At 46.8% G+C, this 15,559-nt stretch overlaps 1 protein-coding gene across 2 annotated transcripts in view; it reads right to left on the bottom strand.

Annotated features, from left to right (window-relative positions):
- LOC139758780 (nephrin-like) overlaps window positions 1–15,559 on the bottom strand; it is a 126,426-nt gene that overhangs the window by 92,014 nt on the left and 18,853 nt on the right. The window contains exon 1 of one of the 2 annotated variants that reach the window (XM_071680570.1): window positions 308–321. The exons of the other annotated variant lie outside the window; for it this stretch is intronic. The gene's annotated coding sequence lies outside the window, so the exon portion shown is untranslated. Of the gene's footprint in view, window positions 1–307; window positions 322–15,559 lie in introns of those variants that run through there. 2 annotated transcript variants of the gene reach the window in all.

Here is a 15,559-nt window from a genome sequence, read left to right as displayed (position 1 = left end):
CACGTTGCCACACGCTTCATTTCTCTTTAACTATTACCTATTTTGGAGCAAGCTTGTTTAACTCAATAAATGAACAATTTTACCCTCTATTGTGTCTAAGGCAATCGGTTATTTCAAGAATCAAGTTGAGGAGAATATAAATGATATTAAGAAAAGCAGAAAACGCACTGGGGTAAACCCACACCAATATATATGATAAAAGATATTAACCTACAAAAAATATTGTGAACCTGTATAAAACCCGCACAATATTTACAAAAAGCACACAGACACATACACACGCATAGACAGACAGACATGGAGACACCATTCACGCTAGGGACACAAAATGAAAAATTGTACCCAAAGATACAGCAAGACATGGTAATTGTCGTTTACCCGCTCAATACTCAATTCAAACCAATCAGCGTAAACGGTATTATACTCTTGGGAGTTTCCCCCTTCGTCTTAATTCATCAACATCGAGCAAATTCCTCTCTTACTATGACGAAGACCAACGTCCTCCACTGTCATAAACCCCCTCAACCGCCTCTCGTGTCTCCAGCATATAAGGGCTTTCTGCTGGGGGAAATCACGCGAGCATGTCGGAGAAGAAGAGAGATGAAGTCGCAGCGTTCCAATACCTTCGTGAGGGCAACGGTGCTGGGAAGCCATTTCCGGAGCGTCGTCCACGGACGGCCAGCCCCGTAAGTTACAAGACGCTGACCGGTTGTTTAAGAAATCAATAATCAAATTTTGGTAAAGCACTAAGCATGGGTATTATTATAAGTTACCAAAATTTCGTGTCCATGTTGGGAAAAAAATGTTTAAACTCGTGGAGGCCTAGGCATAATTGCACTTTTGTGTGTATATGGGCAGCAAGGGTGATTTTTTTTTTTTTTTTTTATCTATCGAAGGTTCCTGACATGGAGAAGAGGCCTTAAATGAAATAGCGGATAAAAGAGATAAGGAAGCAAAGAGAGAGATATTATGATTTTTGGAAGATGTGGAAAATCTGTCCTTTTTAAAGAAGTGAGATCGAAGGTGTTAGGGAATAACGACATGGCAAAGAGTCCTACAGCTTTGTAGGAAGGACACAGGCATCACAACGGCTCATCCCTGAGTAGTAGACGGCTACAGTGTATAATCACATAACGCAGTGGCTTACAGAGCACATGACTTGGACTCCTTGCTTTCCTGAGCGTTTAGAACTATCTCATGTTTCCTGCATCTAAGCACCACAGTCCATCCTTCCCATCCTACAGAAATAACCACAATAACCCCACTTGAAACACCTTCACAACACACAATCTCAGCCACACTGTCACCAGACAGTCAGCTGGTCGTCAGTGAGGGGCAAGAACAAGCCGCTAGGTTCATACGAAGGCCGCAAGTCCCATTCTCCGCGGTCATTCTTCGTAGATATGAACCTTTCTGCCACCTCGGTGGGTGGGTGGGTCGGTCTCTCTTCCTCAAGAAGTGTCAACAAAACTGTTGTTGTTGTTGTCTGTGGCCAGAGAAGTGTGGGTTCGCTGCCACGTCTAAAATAACTTTAAAAATGCGACCCACATTTTCTTTCTTTCTTTCTCTCTCTTTAGCCACTGACCAGGGAGACTCTGACTGGCATTTGACCCGCCTGGCTATCGGGAGGGTCAGTGATGGCTGCCAAGTGAGCCAACACTTCAGTAGCTCTGTCAAGTTCCGCTCCTCCTGGCGCAGAAAGCTGTCTTTTCTTTCCGTCGTCCTCACATTGTGGGCTGCTGGCTTTGTCCACAAGCACACAACCTCTCTATCTCGCATGCCAACATTTTTCACAACGTGTAACTTGCATCACCCGTCCTTCGTAGCTCCTGATTTTTCTGTGGTGAGCGGTACGCGTCAGCCCTCGTTATAAGTAGTGTGTCTCTCTCTCACTATATTCCTGATCTTTGCACTGGTTTCACCTCCAATCTCGCACTCGCCACACGTTTCACCTTCAATATCCCATCTATCGAATTAAATGGCCCCCATCTGTCGATTTAAATGTCACATCTATCGAGTTAATTGTTCCATTAATCTAGTTAACTGTCCCATCTGTCAATATAAACATCCCTTATGCTGAGTTAAATGTTTTACTGACCCGTATGCCCCATGTGTTGAATCTAATGCTCTGCTTGCCCATGGGTTAAATGTCCTCCCCTTGCAGTTAAATGCCCCCGATAATGAGGTTAATGCATCGAGAGTCGAGTTAAATGTCTCATGATGAACTACATAACTTATGAGTTAACTGTCTCTACTGTGGAACGGCATAATTTACGAGTTAAATGTCTCTCATGTTAAACTACATAACTTATGAGTTAATTGTCTCTCACGATGAACTACATAACTTATGAGTTAATCGTCTATCACGTTGAACTATATAACTTATGAGTTAATCGTCTATCACGTTGAGCTACATAACTTATGAGTTAATTGTCAATCAGGTTTAACTACATAAATCATCTCCCCAGGTTAATCAACCCATTTCTCCAGTTAACACCTTGAGCAATGCGGCTCGACTACTTGGATATACTAGTTGTGGGTCTTTGACCTGACATACCCTAAAAGGTAAGGTCAAACTCCAGGTCATCGCTAAGGGTCGTACCGTTATGCTCAAGGGTCGTATCGCTATGTTCAAGGAACATATCACTAGTGCACAAGAGTCGCACCGTCTCGCTCTAAGGTCGTAAAGTCTTTTTAAGGGTCGTTCGTACAGCTATGCTCAGAAGCATAACGACCATTTTGAGCTGCTGATTTTTCTACGTGTCCTTCAAGCAGAGTTACATGTGCCTTGCCTCACAACACACACCACAAAAGCACGAATCAAATATCACGCGAAATGAAACGCTAGCTTCTCTGTCGAGTTCGAACCTCTATTCGTCCATTAGTTGCAGTTGCAAATCCACTCTGCAACATGTCCATTAAAACAAATCCCGTACATTGAAGCAATTGCGTGTGTGTTAATATCCCTAATGTTAAACACGTCTCCACGTTTTATCGTCCCCATGTTGAATTTAACATTAAATTTGGACTGGTTAGAGATGTTAAAACTAATAGGGAGAGAGAGAGAGAGAGAGAGAGAGAGAGAGAGAGAGAGAGAGAGAGAGAGAGAGAGAGAGAGAGAGAGAGTTCTGAATATAAGGGGGGGGGGGGGGGCGGCGAGCTGCAGTTGAGGGGCCTCTTCCCTCAGCTCTCCTCCTGCCGAAGTTAATTCGCGGGAGCATATAATACCACCCTGGGCACGATCTGGTGTCCCATCTGTCGACAATGTTTGATGTCGCGTGATGGCGGACCTGAGAGGGGTAGGGTGGCGGGCGGGGGGTCGACTGCCCCCTTGTCCGGCACATGGATTATCTGGGTGGCGGTGCCGCCGGGATGAGACCTGACCAGGCGTCGGATCAAAGGCTCAACGCCAGGTCACACGTCAACCTTGGTGAAGAAGACCCCCGGAGGCTGGGACCAGGTCAACGTGATGACCACTGGGGACGTCAATCAGTGTAACACCGCTGGACACATTACCTCCGAGACCAAACTGTGAAGAGCCGCAACCATCACTTCAAGAACTGACCCCAAACATGTGAGGCAGCGAGAAAAAAAAACATCAGATGACTTTATTATCATAGATGATGAACAGCATGTAAGACTGGCCACCACAAGAGGAGGAGGAGAAGGAGGAGGAGGAGGAGGAGGAGGAGGAGGAGGAGGGAGGGATTTATCATGTCTTGGGTGCAGAAGACCTTCCTCACGAAGGATGAGTGGGACACACCATTGTCTGCGGGTGTTGCTACAAGATTAATGGAGGGAGATCCTCATTGTCCTCCTCCACGGCTGGGTAGACCCGACTACTGGGCCAACACCCAGGCTCCACAAGTAACGGGTGGCCGGGGCCATTTGAAGGGTTGGGTTATCACCACAATGGTGGGAGGAAGGTGGAGGGCGTGGTGTGGTGGTGGTGGTGGTGGTGGTGGTGGTGGTGTGTGTGTGTGTGTGTGTGTGTGTGTGTGTGTGTGTGTGTTTGTGTTTGTAGCGGGGACAGAGACTCTTTAAGAATGTTGTGTAACACTACAGTTGTGAGGTGATATATGCGAAAGCATCATGCATGGTTCGCCTGCAAATATAATCTCCATTCACTCTCCAACGAGAAGGATTTCCCAGAACTTTTAATTAAAGTGGACAAACTTCTCTCTCTCTCTCTCTCTCTCTCTCTCTCTCTCTCTCTCTCTCTCTCTCTCTCTCTCGAATATTTGAAAATCTCAAGTCAGCTAAATTTAAGAGCTGTTTCCGGAAGGTGGCATGTTTAATCAGGGTTAAGTGGAGTAGGTCTCTCCACTGTACAGTTAGGGGGTTAGGAGTAACATGAGGGCAACTGATCCAAAAAAAAAAAAAAAAAAGTCAGTAGCGAAATCTGTTTCTTCCCTTACACCTCTCATCTTTGGAACTCCTCCTCATGTTTCTCCTAACACCATAGCTCCTGATGCTTTAGAAAAAGACAGTCTTTAACTTTCTTAAAAATTGTTAATTCTTCTTTCCTTATTGTTTTCTATTTCTTTTGCCATTTTCCCATGCGTGACTCACACACACACACACACACACATATATATATATATATATATATATATATATATATATATATATATATATATATATATATATATATAATACATATTCGCCATTTCCCGCGTTAGCGAGGTAGCGTTAATGAGATGCCCTGGGTTAGGGCCGTCTCTGGCAACACACAAAGAGCCCGACCCCTGGCCAGGGCTTGTTTACTCGGGAGTCGTCGGTTTAATACGTGTCTCAACTCGTGGAAGACGAGGAACAGTCAATAGCCTTCTCCAGGAACAACGTTGGTCTGCTTAATTACTTTCCATGTGATGAAATCAGACGTTAATTTTCAGTTTAATTAAACGTCTGAAATAACCTGAAGTTTCCAGAGTATATGTATATATATATATATATATATATATATATATATATATATATATATATATATATATATATATATATATATATAATGACTTTAGTTCCAAGAAGCTTGAAGTATTATGCCCCAGTGAAAATGTCAAGGTCGTTCTCCACTTAGGCACTGTACCCTGGTGTCGGTCTTCCTCCACCACAGGTACTGTACCCTGGTGTCGGTCTTCCTCCACCACAGGTACTGTACCCTGGTGTAGAGGTCTTCCTCCACCACAGGTACTGTACCCTGGTGTAGAGGTCTTCCTCCACCTGAGGTACTGTGCCCTGGTGTCGAGGTCTTCCTCCACCACAGGCACTGTACCCTGGTGTAGAGGTCTTCCTCCACCACAGGTACCGTACCCTGGTGTCGAGGTATTCCTCCACCTGAGGTACTGTGCCCTGGTGTCGAGGTCTTCCTCCACCAGAGGTACTGTACCCTGGTTGTCGAGGTCGTCCTCCACCAGAGGTACTGTACCCTGATGTCGAGGTCGTCCTCCACCGTGCATATCGAACTTGGGAAAACCTAATATCAGCTCACCTGGGAGAGAGTTATGAGGTAATACGAGTGTGAGGGGCAAGAGATAAGAGAGAGAGAGGAAGAGATGTCTTGGTCTGTCCTCTCTCTCTCTCTCTCTCTCTCTCTCTCTCTCTCACACACACACACACACACTGGTCACCACGCTCTGTGATGGTCTATCAAACTCTCCCTACTACCTCACACTGCCGATCCCCCCCCCCCCCCCCCTCTCATTCAACTCCCCGCCACCGGCCAAAGAACTGTATCCCTTCCTCCCTCCCATTTCTTCTTGATACCCACCTTCTCTCCCACCTCCATCTTGGTTCCGGAGATGGAACTGTGACTCTGCCTGCGCCCATCACACTCCATCACCATCTTCCCTCCTCTCCCGTTCCACCGATGGTATACAAGATGGGGCGGCCGGCACTAACACCACCAGACTCCTGCAGGGGTGAATGGCCTGTCATAGAACCAAGCCCTGGTGCATTATCTGTCGGGACATGAACCAACCAATGACGCCTCCCGAGGTCTTGGGTGAAGCACTGATGCCTCCTGAAGTCTTGGGTGATGCAATGACGCCTCCTGGGGTCCTGGGTGATGCAATGACGCCTCCTGAGGTCTTGGGTGAAGCACTGATGCCTCCTGAAGTCTTGGGTGAAGCACTGACGCCTCCTGAGGTCTTGGGTGAAGCATTGATGCCTCCTGAGGTCTTGGGTGAAGCACTGATGCCTCCTGAGGTCTCGGGTGAAGCACCTCAGCAGGAGCCTTCCCTGGGACATCACTTTCAGCGGGCGTCCCACACAAGTGTTTCATTACATCAATATTGCCACCTTGGCTGCTCTACACTGTCGGCGGCTCCCGCCCTTACCCTATGGCATAGACCTTAATTAACGATGCCTCACGGAAAATGTGATTTTTTTTTTTCAAAACTTCGGAGAAATTAAGATGAACCCCTTGATCACGACAGCATGAACGTGAAGCAGGAGGATACGGGCCTTGAGTACGACGGTACCGTCCCTGAGTTACATGGTACGGCCCTTGAGGACGACTTTACTGTCCTCGAGTTAAGACGGTACGGTCCTTGAGTACTACGTCCGATGGTACAGACATTGAGAATGATACAACGAACCTCGAGATGCGACGGTACGATCCTTAAACACTAAGGTACACCACCTTGGGTAAGACAGCAAGACATACGACCTATGGCAAACCCATCATAAGTAAGAGTCGTATCGCCGTGCCAACAGGTCGTACCGTACTGCTGAAGGGTCGTGGCGTGGTACTCAAGAGGGTATATAAATATATATCAAACTCACGTAGCCAATTAAGAAAAGAACACTGCTGGAAAAATAAGTACCCCAGTATATACTACTCGGACTAGTTGGGACTAGTTTTAACTCCCTGTAATTAAAAAGAGTGATATTAGACGATACGTCTGGACTACCGGGAGACAGTGTAACTAGTTGATCACCGCCTGGGACGGGCGGGGGATCTAAGTCTTAACAAGACTGTCTAACTTTGGAACACATGAAGTGACTGTCTCATTTACAAAAGAGACGCTGTTCGAGAGAGAAAAGGCATGAAAACTGTAATTCCCTTCGGTGATATTAAAATCCTGGGTCGCTGGATACAAATTAATTACACAATTGGGAGGAGGACGAGATTATAAATGTTCCTGGGAATTTATGGCAGGTATTTGTCATGAAAGGGAGACACAAGTCACAGAATATTGCCGCAAAATATTCTAACACGCGTGGTGGTGAAATGAGAATATTCTGGTGGTCAGGTACAATAAAAGTGGATGTTATTTGTTACGTGGGTAAGGACCAGGAGCTGGGGAGATATATACGAGGAACGGGGGGGGGGGGGGGGGGGGGGGGGGGGGGCTCTGTGTACTTAGTACAGTGTAATATGGTGGAAGATGTTGCCAAGGGAGAGGGGAAGACTCAAGTCACTAAAAGGGGTTTAAGTGACGAGGGGAAAAAAAAATTGAGAGAAATGAGTGTGTTCATGGTCACCACACGAGAGTGGAGTGAGAGGTAGGAAGAGTGTGCTGATACAGAGGAGAGCCAGGGTAAGTGATGTATTCACGGGCAGCCCAGGGTTGAGCGCATAGGTTTGAATCCTGATTGCGGCAGCGGTTCACAGTCAACCCAGCCGTTCATCTACCCCGAGGGCTTGGTCGATAAAACAGTACCTGCCTCAGGATAGGGTATATCTATCTATCTATCTATCTATCTATCTATCATATATATATATATATATATATATATATATATATATATATATATATATATATATCGTGAATGGAATGGCCTTCATGAGGGCCTCTGCTACCCATGCCATCTCATCTAACATAAAGAAAAACAAGAGTGCGTGGTGGTGGCTTGAGGTGACCCCAAGAGACCAGACAACACACTTCACGCCGATCCCCCTCCCATCATCTCCATCCCTATCTCCACCTGGCCTCGGCTGGTGGGTGGTTGGGGTAGGATTAAAAAAGGCAGCAGGTGACGCCTCGTCTTCATCAGGCAGGTCCTGTCTGCCCTAAAGTGGCACCAGTGACCAGCCCTTGACACCACTACCCCGGGCGGCTCTCAAACGCCACCTGTGTGTCAAGCGGCACCGAGGAGGGACAAGGCCTCGACACACACACACACACGCACGCACGCCACCACCACCAGGACGTCCCAAGCGTCAAATCCCGAGGTAACCCAGCAGCCAAGCTTGAGCCGGCAAACGCAGCGCACACCACACACTCTCTCTCTCTCAGCCCCCGCTAGATCATCAGAGGCACGAGTCACAGCCTCGCCCACGCCAGCGATGAGTCTGATGATGATGAGTGATGACGGTGTGGCGCTGCTCCCTTGGCTACGGCGGAGCCTCTTCTCAGGCCGACTCTGTATCTCAGACGCGCGCTTATGGCCAGTGTGGTTCTATCTCTATGTAAATGGTGGTCGCCCGTGGTGGCAAGATTTGCCTAATGTTCACACACACACACTACTCCAAGTGATCCTCCATCCTCTCACACGCTACTCACATCTTCCGACGTTTGAGGTGACAGGCTGTGACGAGAGCGAGAGAATGTTACGTTACAGCGGGAAGGGGGGTAAAATAATCAGTGACGTTCGTGTGACGGTAAATTCAGCGCGGGGGCGTCACGCGCGCGTCCGTGAGAGGGGGGCGAAGCGCAGGCGTGTGGAGCGTTTAAAAGACCCGTCAGTATATATGATATACGGGAGTCTCTAGATCTTATCAACCAAGAGATAAAGGGGAAATAATCTCTTTCAACAGTACAGATGTGTTCCACTGAGGATGATTATACCACTGTGTAGGAAGGCAAATATGAAGCACGACGGTAATGAACCATTCACCACTACTGTACGACCTATTAGAAATGAAACATAGCATCCATACACAGCTGGCTCATACAACGATTACTGTAATATATATATATACTTCCCACGTTTTCCCCGTGTGTCGTAGAAGGCGACTAAAAGAGAAGGGAGCTGGGGGCTGGAAATCCTTCCCTCCCGTTCTTAATTTTTCAAAAGAAGGAACAGAAGGGGCCAGGGGGATTCCCTAGTGAAAGGCTTTCCTCTAGCTCAGTCCTCCTGTTACTTAACATGCGAACCCTACGCAGGAAAAGGCGAATATGTACAAAAAAATAAGAAATAATATATAATATATATATAATATATTATTTTATTTTTTTTTTTTTATATATATTTATCGGTATATATATATCAATGCAACTGGAACAGAATTATCAATTTTCGTCTTGTCTCCCCTGATGATGTGATTATCACAACGGCACTTGGAACATCGGTTCATTCCCTTGCAGATCCACTCCCAGGATATTAAAAATATATATATTTTTTCATATAAATACTCATATTATAGAAATAATATGACAACTAAAAAATGTTAAATTTACTTTTAATTGTTCATAAAAACAAAACTCAGATACCACTTTATTTCTCTAATGAACATAGGTGTTTCAGAGACATAAAACGTAATTTACATTTACTATCTCATATATGTTCCACGATGATCATTATTACATAATGCACTTGGACATATGCGTGTTTCATTTTCCCCTTACAACTTGAAATAGCAAATTATATCTAAATTAATATCTGCAGTATAGTATATATTGATTTTACCATAGTTGAAATGATCATACATAATATGTCTCTATCTGGGTTACAAAAACAAAAAAGCAGAAACCTTTTTTCTATTAATATGAAGTCTACTGTTCAAAGCTACATTGTGAACCCACCGTTAATTAATTATACAATACGTACATATTGTCCACGATGCATTGTATAATTATGACATAATGCTGTTGTACCCACATGCAGATCAAATGTTTATGTGACACTCTGCAAGATCATATATACATGTGACCCACTCTGTCTACTGTATCATACACTACATTATGTGACCCACACTGTCTACTGTATCATACACTACATTATGTGACCCACCTGTCTATTGTATCATATACTACATCATGTGACCCACCCGTCTACTGTATTATACACTACATCATGTGACCCACCTGTCTATAGTATCATATACTACACCATGTGATCCACCTGTCTATTGTATCATATACTACATCATGTGACCCACCTGTCTTCTGTATTATACGCTACATCATGTGACCCTCATATTTACTGCATCATACATCATGTGACCCACCCTGTCTACTGTATCGTACACTACATCATGCAACCGATCCTGTCTACTGCATCATACAACACACCCCGCTTCTGCCCATACCACAGCCCTGGCTACCCCACCATCTCTAGTCTTATTACTCAAATGTCGACCACAACCACCTCGTCAAGCGCACTCATCTCTCTCTCTCTCTCTCTCTCTCTCTCTCTCTCTCTCTCTCTCTCTCTCTCTCTCACACACACACACACACACACATTAGCTGCTGCGGGCGGGCTGTGACCCCGGCATCACCTCCATGAAAGGTGGAGAACAATACCATCGCTCCACCTTGTTAACCTTCCTTCTTTTTTTTTTTTTTTACCCCCTGGAGCGGCGTGGAGAGAGAGAGAGAGAGAGAGAGAGAGAGAGAGAGAGAGAGAGAGAGAGAGAGAGAGAGAGAGAGAGAGAGAGAGAGAGTCAGTCAGTCGGGCAAGACGGGGTCGCTTATGCAAATGTGTCCCGTCTAAACCTCCAGACTAATTTGAAGGTCTTAATTTCAAAGGTATGGGCGCGGTGTTACAGCTGGCTCTTACTGTACAGGTTGTGGTGGCGGGCGGCATGTGTGTCGTCCTGGTCAAAGGCTCTGCTCATGGGGAGGAGAAAAAGTAAGAATAAAGTAAGACTTTTCAGTATGGAAAACAGTCCTTTTGAAGAAAGGTCAGGTGGTAGGTGTTAAGGGGAGAATACGAGAAGTGCTACAAAAGTTTAACGGGTGTAAGGAGAGAAACAAGACGCCACAGCATCCCTCGTATTCACAAGAGACAGTTAAAAGGCCAGGAGGCAGGTGTAAAGGGGAGAATACGAGAAGTGCTACGAAAGTTTAACGGGTGTAAGGAAAGAAACAAGACGCCACAACGTCCCTCGTAATCACACGAGACCGTTGTGCCCGCCGGGCACTGACGCATCATCAGAGCGAGGGAGCGCGGTGCAGCAGCCACCACCGCTCGCCCGCCAGCAGCAGCAGACACCAGAGTAATGTCATGGGGAGGAGTTTATACTCACGACACGCGTGCTGACACGAGGCCAGGTGAAGGATTGAGACAACCTCATCACCCTTACTGCCTCCCTGAACATTTACAACGGTCGCCCGTTGGTATAACGGCTCGTCTGTTGGCTAACGGCTCGTTCAAAACGAGTAATGCTGAACGTGACGCGACAAGCAGAGACAACGTCATGTGTCATGAAAAGCTAATGACACTCGAGGTGACATGATTGAGGGGGCCAGTAACGCTTCCGGTGAAAGGCTAGCAATCACCTTGGATGACGCAAGCCTGTGACACTTGACATCAGAGTCCCCACCTTGCAACCCACCATCCCACTGGGGACCAAGTCTCCCGCTTGTTGCCTCAAAATATCCCCCAGATATAGATTTCCGGCATTTTTCTTTTACTTTTAATAATCACTTAAAAAAGTAACATATTGTACGAATATGGAAAGCAGGACGGAGGCGGGCGACCAGAAAATACCTCTCACTCTTAAACCTTTCGAGACTTAACTCTCTCCTCGGTATCGGGCCTGTCGAAGAAAACGGAAACAAAAAATCACGGAGACTATTCAAACCCTTGAGCGCGACGGTACGACTCTTGGGCACGATGGCCTGGGCTTTCACCTGGCCTTCACCAGTCAGATCAAGGTCCAGGCCATCGTGGTAAAAAAAAAAAAAATAGTGAAAGCATATATAGTTGCGTAACACAGGAGAAACTATATCAAAATTGTGTAAACGTATAAGGGACAGGTACATTGCATAGTCCCTGGTGCTCAGGATAGGTTAACTCAGCTGCCACGACCAGCTTGCTCTATCTCAGTCCTTTTCCTGAACTACTATAATGTAAAAGACCTACTTTATAAGTGACCCGGGCAAAGATAGCGTTATTTCACTGTTTAATAATAAAATCTGCTTAAGTCTTTAAGATGCAAGGCACTTCAGACTTATGCAAACTTCCACAATTACCATTCAATTAATTCCAACATTATGAAGCAGTGGTGATAATGACCCGTTAGCCACACCACCAGCCCCATCCATCAGTCTCTAACAATCACTGTATTACGAAATCGAAAAATCCTGCAATGGACTCCCGTGGTGTAGCGGTTAGCGTTCCCGTCCGTGACGCACTCACGGGCCGCCCAGGGTTAAGGGCATAGGTTCGAATCCTGGTTATGGTCGTCGGTCCACAGTCAACCCAGCTGTCCATCCACCCCTAGAGGTCGGTCAAATGAAATGGATACCTGGCTCAGGTTCGTATATATATATATATATATATATATATATATATATATATATATATGTCAATGGGATGGCCTTGATTAGGGCCTCAGCAACAAGTGCCGTCTCAGCACTAACATACATGAAATCTGTGTATTACTGAAACGCGCGTTCAGAAGTCCGCAGAATCTTCTCTCGTATTACAGCCTGATACAGGAGCCAGAGGCAGACCCAACCGAAAAAAATATATCAACACCATCAACAACTGGGCGTTCCATCTGCATCCGAATGATGTGTGTGTGTGTCTGTGTGTTTACCTCCGGTGGCAATGTACGATTACGATTGGATAAAACTAATTCCTGTAAATGAATTCGTGCCATTATTCATACTACAAATTGTCAAACCTGAATTATATGGCTATATTTTCACAAACTGTTAAAATGGAAGAGCGTTATGCTATAATGAAAACAACGGGGTAATTAATTACACCACCGTGGGCCCTTTCTCGTGAACCCTTGTCTGCCCGCGACCGTAAATTCTATCGTCGACCGGCAGTAATCAAGGTCATGGGCCCAGAACTGAGCTATATTTACCAATAAAATGATTTCATGGGTCGGATGAGATTAATACAGCCTCTGAGATCACTCACACACACACACAAGACCAGAGCATCTGAGTCAATCATGGACTCCTCCAATCGTTAGGAAATACTTTCGTGGAGTTTCTTCATCTTGCGAAAGTTGATTTTGTCTCGTGAGGCGACTTCTTCCTCAATTCACATCCAAACATTCCACGTTCTTTCTTTATTGATCTTTGACGCTGATCGTTGCCGTAGATACATTGCCGCGCCATGCAGGAGGGCGACATACTTCAACGTATCTATTATTCAGGAGGAACAAAAGGCTTATATCCAACACCCGGGGAGGGGTGTGCCAAACTTGTATGTTGATCACGCCCACGAGACGCACCGTTCTTGCTCAAATATCGTGTACCTCGGTGCTCGAGGATCGTACCGTCGTGCTAAAGGATCGTACGGTCGTGCTCGAGGATCGTACCATCGTGCTCGAGGATCGTACTGTCGTGCTCAAGGATAGTACTGTCGTGCGTAAGATCGTACTGTCGCGATGAAGGATCGTACCGACGTGCTTGAGGACCGTACCGTCGTGCTCAAAGACCGTACCGTTGTGCCCAAGGTTACACAGAGAGAATATAACCCTCACGCCGAGATAACAACCTTCTAAAACTTGGTCAGCCAAACCAGCAGCCTCCACAACCAGACACCCCCTCCAACGCCTTTACAACTGAGTGAAGATATATGGAACACCCTGACCGAAACAGAACCAGACCTGTACGGTTCTTCCTGGATTAAATTCAGACGTCGTCCTGACGCTAATAATGGGATTAGGAGGAAGTCTGACACGACGGGGTGGACATCACCAGGAGTGTGTGACACCAATGGGTTGGTATGGTTGGCTGGCCTGACACCACCACACGACACGCAGGACATCAGCCGGGATGATGTGTGAAGACACGAGTGGAAAAGACCTGATATCATCATATGCCACGTCAACAATGATGTCAGGTTGGCAAACCTGACATCATATGATACGGGATATCAGCGCTGGTGGCAGGCCTGTGACATCATGACACACGGGACATCAAGCAGTGGCACCACCGGTGGCAGACCTGACATCATATACCACACAAGACATCGGTGCAAGTCGTGACGATGTCAGTAATAAATACAATCACACTGACGGCGTTCAGTCCACCCCGTTGTACTCGTGGTGGTGTATGGCTCATGCTACAGGGTCTGGCAGGGGGCGAGGCAATCCTAAACTGAACCAGGTTACGAGAGGCGTGAGCGAGGCTACTGGGAGAACCCCTGGTACTGAACGCCGACCCCGAGTCCAATATGAGACTAGGCTACTGGGAGAATCCTAGTACTGGCCACCTACCTGATTCCAATATGACGAGTATTCTAACACGTCACAATACCATGGGAGACACAAGACCCTTCTCTCTCTCTCTCTCTCTCTCTCTCTCTCTCTCTCTCTCTCTCTCTCTCTCTCTCTCTCTCTCCCACCTTAAGGCCAACCTCCCACACAAGCTGGTGATTATACATGTCCTCCCCCAACCCACGTACGAAAATGACGAATTCTATTTCGAAAAGAAGTGAACGAACCAGGGGAAAAAAAAAGGAAATTCGACGTCAATATGCAAGCATATGATTTTTTCTGTGAGTGGCTGATGTGTGGTGTCATGGGTGTGCACATCAACTTTCGCTCATATTCCCGGATTTCCATTCTGGTATTGGATTCTGTAATCTGTTTTCAGTCATCAGACCTTTAAGCACGACGGTACGACCATGAGCACGACGGACGACCCTTAACAACGACGGTACGACCATGAGCACGACGGACGACTCTTAACAACGACGGTACGACCATGAGCACGACGGACGACTCTTAACAACGACGGTACGACCATGAGCACGACGGACGACCCTTAACAACGACGGTACGACCATGAGCACGACGGACGACCCTTAACAACGACGGTACGACCATGAGCATGACGGACGACCCCTCAACAACGACGGTACGACCATGAGCACGACGGACGACCCTTAACAACGACGGTACGACCATGAGCACGACGGACGACTCTTAACAACGACGGTACGACCATGAGCACGACGGACGACCCTTAACAACGACGGTACGACCATGAGCACGACGGACGACCCTTAACAACGACGGTACGACCATGAGCACGACGGACGACCCTTAACAACGACGGTACGACCATGAGCACGACGGACGACCCTTAACAACGACGGTACGACCATGAGCACGACGGACGACCCTTAACAACGACGGTACGACCATGAGCACGACGGACGACCCTTAACAACGACGGTACGACCATGAGCATGACGGACGACCCCTCAACAACGACGGTACGACCATGAGCATGACGGACGACCCCTCAACAACGACGGTACGACCATGAGCACGACGGACGACTCTTAACAACGACGGTACGACCATGAGCACGACGGACGACCCTTAACAACGACGGTACGACCATGAGCACGACGGACGACCCTTAACAACGACGGTACGACCATGAGCACGACGGACGACTCTTAACAACGA

This window comes from Panulirus ornatus, chromosome 31 (assembly GCF_036320965.1).
Source record: "Panulirus ornatus isolate Po-2019 chromosome 31, ASM3632096v1, whole genome shotgun sequence".
NCBI lineage: Eukaryota > Metazoa > Arthropoda > Malacostraca > Decapoda > Palinuridae > Panulirus > Panulirus ornatus.
This window is presented reverse-complemented; position numbering and strand designations above follow the sequence as displayed.